This window comes from Littorina saxatilis, linkage group LG1 (genome assembly GCF_037325665.1).
Source record: "Littorina saxatilis isolate snail1 linkage group LG1, US_GU_Lsax_2.0, whole genome shotgun sequence".
Taxonomy (NCBI): Eukaryota; Metazoa; Mollusca; class Gastropoda; order Littorinimorpha; family Littorinidae; genus Littorina; species Littorina saxatilis.
This window is the reverse complement of record NC_090245.1, coordinates 65064808-65072307: the sequence shown is the minus strand read 5'-3', so window position 1 is coordinate 65072307 and position 7500 is coordinate 65064808. Positions and strand designations below refer to the sequence as shown.

The 7500-nt window shown below is 41.4% G+C and overlaps 1 protein-coding gene across 1 annotated transcript in view; it reads right to left on the bottom strand.

Moving 5' to 3' along the window:
• Positions 1-7500, bottom strand: part of LOC138976467 (cAMP-dependent protein kinase type II regulatory subunit-like) — a 152378-nt gene that overhangs the window by 19561 nt on the left and 125317 nt on the right. The window contains exon 4 of the mRNA XM_070349319.1: positions 1-3515. This exon is cut by the window's left edge and continues 521 nt beyond it. The gene's annotated coding sequence lies outside the window, so the exon portion shown is untranslated. The remainder of the gene's footprint in view (positions 3516-7500) is intronic.

The window sequence follows — 7500 nt, the reverse complement described above, 5'->3', positions numbered from 1 at the left end:
TGTGTAGGACTCTGTTTTACGATATTTTCTTGATCTTGTTGACGCCAGTATTTTGTGTATGTGTACGCCTTTGTGTCCGTGTACCTACACCACCTCCAATGTCGTCTTGTATTGATCTGTATTGATTTGTATTGTGCTATTGTATTGTATTTAACAACACTGAACCGCACAATATTCTGCAACACTGTCAAATACTGCAATTTGTTACTCTGTATTGACCAGCGGATAACTGAATACAGGCAGATTAAAATTCCGCTGCGTTTGTTTTTCTTCTAGCAGTCGATTTATATTGTGCTGTGTTGGCTTGTATTATATTTTACAACACTTCGCCGAGCAGGACGATATAATACTATAACACACTGCACTGTGGTATGCTGTATTGACCAGAAGGTAACTCAGTGGATGCAGGCAGATCAAAATTCCTCACAGCGGTTTCCTCTCTGGTGGTCGATATATTTGTGTGGTTGTGGTTTGCGGTGGGAGGGAGGAGGGGGGAGGGGATGAGTTGAGGAGAAGAAGGGTGTTATTTCCCCGCCCAGTTCGATTGCGTGTGTATGTGATCTTACGCCCGAATCTTCTCCTTCACTTTCCCTTTTAACCCTGGTGCCCTGAGGGTATTGTTCTGATTGTTCGAGTGTTTTGTTATCCACTGTCTCAACACCTTCCGTGCTAACTTTTTCAATTGTCCTCAACGTTGCATTGAGTTCGGCCTTCGCATTTTTGAAAAATAAAGATAAAAGTCGATTTTTGTGTCCCTTGTGCTCGTTGAGTTTTGGGAGGCGTAGAAAAGAAAACTGAAAGTACCCTTGTTGCCTATGGATTTGCACTCGTGTCAAAAGGAATGTGTGCGCTGATTTGCGCTTTTTGTTCCTGGCTTTGTCTTGTAGATAATAAAGTTCCCAATGTTTTGTTCACGCTGTTGTTTTGATGTCCACTTTTTATATTTGTGTCTTTGCCCCCTCTGTGTGGCTGTCTCAACTGGTTTCCCTTTTGCACTAAAAAGGAAAGTGCCTGGTCTATATCGTGCTGCTGTTGCCTGTTTTGTTCTTTTCTGAAACGCCTTGAACTTTCAAAGACAGCTTTTGTTGGTTTCGTAGCTTTCTGTCATCTGAAGCTTTGCTGATGCTCTAAAATGTCCTAGCAAATATCCTCTCTGGTATTCGGCTTTGCAAGTTGCAGTGTTTGGAGGCAATTTCGTGAGCACAACTGACGCTTCACAAAGCAATGCGGCGTCTCTTTTCGTTTGCCTTATACCTTGTTTTACCGTTGTGACCTTTTTAAAATGCAACGTGTTTGCTATTCTTTTCTTATTTGTTTTTGTTTTATAACACTTTGTTATTTTCGCTTCTTTGTCCCTTATCTTCTTGGCAATGATAAAACTGCTGATCCAGTTTCAGTTTCCAATCACAATTGGTTCAACTCTTTCTTTCTTTCTTTCTTCGTATTTTGTTTGTTTTTGTTGTCAACTCTCCTTGTTTGACGATTCTGAATTCCCTTCCTAATGTTTCCTTGCTTTTCAACTCTCAAAAGTTAAGAACAAAATGGCAGACTCCTTTGCAGTTTGGCGTCTCTCTGTTTTTAGTTTGATTTTCTTCTATTCGGTGCTTGTTTTTACATTATCTGACTTTGTTTGATGATACTTATTATTTTTTTTTATAGCGTTGCTGACGTCTTTGTGGCGTGATGGCCAGCTATTTGTTGACGTCGTTCTACCTTCTCCCTGTCAGAGCTCTGGGATAAAAAGGAAGGTGCACTCGAAAAAGACAGGGAAGTAACTCTTGGCACTTTTTACTGCAGGTCAGCACAGAAGAGTTTAGCAAGCACGAACAGACTAGAATGTTACGTTTGGTTTGGAGAAATGTTCACCACACAGAAATGTTATAACTTCAGATTTGGAGAATGCTGCACCGCAAAGTAGTCCTCTCAACTATCACAGATCTCTACGCTTTTCTAGTGATGAAGACACGATGCTGGGTCGTGCCACAGGTAGGAGTAAAACGGTGCATGCGCTGCAATTTGCAGATTCATATAACCATTCCGTTGTGAGTATATTACAAAAATATTACCCTTGATGTCAAGGCACGTTCAGCACTGTGGACAACCGAGGTTTACTACTACAGTAGAGTAGAAAGAAATATTACCCTTTTCTCTCTGAACACGTTACTTCCTGTGTACGGTGGACGTTATAACCACATTAGGAGTAAGAATATAAACACTATGTGGCCTAGTTTTGTCCATACACGTCGTGTACTGCTAATTAAGTGCAGACTTGTAAACCCACATCCAGTGTAGGTATACACACAAAATATCAACTTTTTAAATAATGCTTTCTGTCAGCAGACTACAGACTCATGCAACCACTTCCGGTGTATGTATATAATGAAATATCACCGTTTCCGCTCACACACACGTTTTGTCCAACGGACTCCCCAGCACACGCTCTTGCTCAAGGGTATGCGAGGAGGGGTTTATTTGTCTGGTTGCGTTATTTGCAATGCTTCCAATCAATTAGATCACGGGCAGGCCGTGCCAGTCGCCGGCCCATTAATATTTGACACAGGGAATGGCACGTGGTGCTCGCTTTTCACTTTCCTCACAATGCGACTCGGGGACTCTGCTCTCTGACTCGGCCTTTCTAGCGGCTGAAGCTAAATGGATTTCCTCTGTCGACGCAAGTCAGCGACCTGTGGATTTTCCTCTGGCTTTTTCGACGTCTTTTTTCTGCTAGGTCTGCCCTTTCCCTTTTGCTTCGTTGACTTTTCTTTCCAATGTTGGCTGTCGACTTGATTTCGTTTTCTATCAGAAGCAGCGAGCACTTTCGCGTTTAAGTGTTTTGGTTTATTTCAGTAGAAGGCTCCTTTAGCTTGAAACGGTTTCGATTTGTGCTTCTTGTTATAGACACATGTGTACTTCCGACTTTATTTCACTCTCTCGCAAAAGTCTCTGTCACGATGGTGAGCTAGCTGCCTTTGACCTGATTATATTTTCTTCCACTCACTTCTTACTCACATCAACGGCCCGTGTACGTGTTACTTGTACTGACAATTTTTGTTTCATATTTTAAATAATCTGTCACACTCTCAAAGACTACTCCAGTTTTCCCTCTACTCTCCCTTAACAGCTACACTTTTCGCACAGATTCTTTCAGCAAAACAGCACTCCAGTTTTCGTTTCAAAAATGCCACTTTCTTATGCTGGCTGGCACAATCGCGACACAGACATTTATGACCCTTTTCTGCTTGCTTCCATTTTAAGACTTGTGTTTTTTTTGTGCTAATGAGACAGTGAGTATAGTCCCACAGGGTCATAGACGTCCATTATTATCTTGCAGAATTCACACTGAAATACACATCTCTCCCAAGTGTACACAAAGTCTTTTGTGACAATAATCACAACTGTCCACTTCCTGGTAAACTGGGCCGGACAGTCTGCTTGATTCTGTCGACGGTTTCATGCACACCAGAATTCATCCGCTTCTGAAATGCTTTTCAGATCATCAGGGACCGTCCGAAAACCTGCAACAGAGGAAAATAGACGCTGGTTTTTAAACTGTGCCAAATTTGCATTTGAAATCATATTACTCAAAAGCTGAGTGGTTCCCCGTAGAATCCCTGCCAGAATAGCAAGATTGCAATGCTTGAATACATTCAAAACTCGGCGTATTTGCATCGTATTTGTCACTCAAGGTTTCAGAAAGCATTTTTCAGAATGCTGGTCTACATTTCTCTTGAGAAAAATACGTTTTGACTGAAGGATTGAATGAGTACTACATTGTAATATCAAACAAACAAGAAACCAACCAAGCAACCAACCGACCAAAAAAACCCACACAAAAACAACCAACCAAACAAACAAACAAACAAAAGCAAAAAGTGTAAAGAGGTGAATTTTGGATAATACTTCTTAATCACAGAAAATGGCTGACTTCAAGTTACGCTCATTTCATGCAGGCCTACGTATACGCTAGCACACATACGCTTTTTATAGTCGAGACTGAACAGATTGTTTTCTAGTCTGGGAAAAGTCAAACGTGTGTGCATAACGAGCGTGCTTCGATGGAAATTCACTGCAGAATGAACAGAACAGAAAAGAAGATGAAGATGACGACTCTGGAGAAATAGGGAGAGGGACTCGTTTTGTGTTGCTTTGCGTGAAGTCGACCACGCACGGTCTCTGAGAGAGATAATGGGGGTACAAAAGATCAAAGAGGCAGAACGAGGAAATAAAGAGGAAAGGAATAAAGACAAAAGTGAACAGGAACCACACCATTTCCCGTGCCGCTTGAGAATAAGGCATGTTCCGATGTTAAAAATGACCGTGCCAAATGAGAATGGGACCCCTTCCGGTCCGAAAAAAGGCCCGTGCCGTTTATGAAGAAGACATTTTTTGGACAGCTGAAAATTGTTTCGATGTTAACTAATGAGAAGAAAGATCCATGTATTACAATTTCAAACTAGTAAATATAACATGTTTTTGATTTAAACAACGGTTGGTAGCTTCTGTTTATTTCTTGCAAACGGGACAAATGCATACTTTTTTGTTTGTTTGTTATGAAGCATTGTGTTCAAAATAGAGAAGAAGAAACAAACTACGCAGAAAGAGACAGACAGGCGGACGGACGGACGGACAAACAGAAAGCGCGAGCTTTATATCCAGAGTATTGTTTGTCAAAAATTGCAGGTAGTATATAGCGATCCAAACCAAGACTGTTTTGTCCACGCCCAACTAATTTCTAACAACAAACAACAAATAGAAGAACAAGACCAACACCAAACAAAAGTCATCCGAAACTACAATAGTAAGACGGAAGCTCGCCAATCGGAAATGAACAATCCGCCTCGTGGCCTTTTTGCCGCCTCTTGGCTATTGATCTTGGTACCACTGGCTGGCATTTGAGCACCACTTATCTTGTTCAGTTGGTAAACGTGAGGATCTGGCTTATTTTCACCGTTCGGCCACAAAGCAGTACAATTGAATCGATGATGGTGACGATAGCAGGCGCCCGGTGACACAAGGAAGACTTATTTCATGCGTATGGCTATATGTCAATTAATCTTCCAAAAAAATGTGTATGCGATGACAAGGCCATCAAATTGGGGTTAGTAGGCCGGTTACTTATTTATTTCTGTTGGTTTAAGTTAGGTTTTTTTTTATGTACACAGGAGCATGTGACTTTGTGTTGGCCGGCAATCGTGCGAGGTATGTCCTCTTCCTTGCAAAGTCCACAAAATCGCGTTTCGCCATTTTTGTAGAATTTTGTTAGAAGTCAAAGAGCAAAAAGTTCTAGGGTCGGAACAAAAAAAATAGGGTCGGGGAATCAGAAACATGGATTTTGTTTTCTTCTCATGGCCACCAAGTGCATCTTAACCACAACTTTTAACGTTTTATTTTTTTATTTTATGCATCATTGTTGACAGTAAATTCAGAGGAAAAGGATAGTCTAGCCCGCAACTGAAGCAAACAAACCCGAAAGACAAAAGTAAAGAATGAATGTTTCCTTTGCTAATGCTGTGACACTGCTGATATTAGGTTTTGTAAATAATGATCGAGAGTCATTCGCATTGTATATGGCCGCACAGTAGAATTAAGTAATCGACAGCAGAGAGTATACGGTGGATAACACTTAATGCCAAGTGCACATTTTAACAGGAAGAATGTGTTGGTCTTGAGTAATGTTTTACTTGAAAAGCGTGATGTCTTTTCTTTTGAATTATTTTACAGCGGGTAACACTTCACATGCGCCACACAATTTAATACATATACAGTCAATATACGTCGGAAAAACTGTTTGGTCTCTGGCCAAAATATTGAATTCCGCTCCTGAAGTTTCCTTTGAAAATACATATAATATTTTTTTCCGTAACCTATATGTTGCGCTATCAGTAAGACTTATATGTGGGTGTTTGTAGAGCTCGACTTATAAATTACAATCAAGGGAGTATGTGAAACTGTATTCAAAGCCGTTTGAAAGTATTGTTTGATATAACTGGTAAGCTTAAACTGTATGATTTGAAATGTCTGATTAAAAACCATGATCCATCCTGGGGTTTTCTCGGCCATCACTGCGCGCGCGTGTGTGTGTGTGTGTGTGTGTGTGTGTGTACGTGTGTGTGTGTGAGTGTGTGTGTGTGTGTGTGTGTTTGCGCGCGCGCGCGCGTGTGCGTGTGTGTGTGTGAGTGTGTGTGTGTGTGTGTGTGTCCTTCATTGATCCACCAAAGCATCCCAATTTCAACCACTTTCACTTTCTTCTACTGCTATTCTTAACCTTGATCAGTCGTTGCTGCCAAACTACATTCCATATTTAATCTATTTTCATCTAAGCCTTTGTAAAGTAGAAGCATCGATTTTTAGCTAAAAGTGCGTGCGAAGGGATGTGGATTGAAAGAAGTAAACTTGATTCAATCTGCTTTCAACCTCTCCTTCGTTTAACCCATTCCATGTAACCAGATCCAACTGTATAGCAAGGGACACAGGCCTTTGCAGTTACCAGATCGAAAAATTGATTGTTAGATCATGGCAATGTAAGGGCCGAAATACCCCACGCAACTTTCTTGCTAGTGAATGGTAGTAAGCAACTCATTGCCTTACCTTTAAGATCGACTCATACACATTACAAGGTTTCCCTAACGGTGCCTCACTGCGTCCTGTACGCACTAGAATCCGAAAAACGAACCATAATTCCTGGAGAGGTCCTGCGACGCAATATACATATCCTGGGTATCACGCTTTCTATCGACAATGTTTTCAAAACATGTTCTGCCAGCACTCAACCGACGCAGATTTACGGAGTTATCCTAACCAAAATGACCACAATGTGTTTTTGACTGGCTCAGAGAACTTCCACAAGTCAGCGTTACATAAGATTGAGCGCTCCAAAGATAATGTGTCGGAGAGGAATGTCCCTTCCGAAAGCAAGAATATGAACCTCCTGGTTTTTGAACCCTTGGACAACCTATTTAATTGAGGGTGGGGGTCCCGGGACCCACTAGTTGGAGCGTGTATGGAAAGCCCTGAACAATCTGAAAAATTGCGCCCAAAAGAACTGCGAATAGCATGCAAACTTCGGATGAAAGCAACACAAACTAGATCTAACCACTCCTCTTCCACATTAAGTTGATTTTATTTTGAAAATCGTGTTCATTTAGTCACAAAGAGAGTGTTAATTATGAAACCGGGCTGCCAAGGGCCTTCGACGCCATTACTGACTTTTGACCAGGTACTTCCATACCTTAACTGAGTTTATACAAATTGGTAGAAGGCCGTGTGGAACTGTTACACACGATAGTTGGAAGCTGCGAGTTGCATACAATCGAATAGCGTACACCTCCCCCCCCCCCCCCCCCCCCCCCGCTGTATCCATCCGCTTTCTCCCATTCAGTTTCATAGTTTCATTAAAGCAATATGAGAACGTTTGACGCCTAAAATCTTTGCTAATATGTTACGGAACGCGGATCGTATCAACTGATGCATCAAATTGATGCATCCAAAACCAAGAATTTG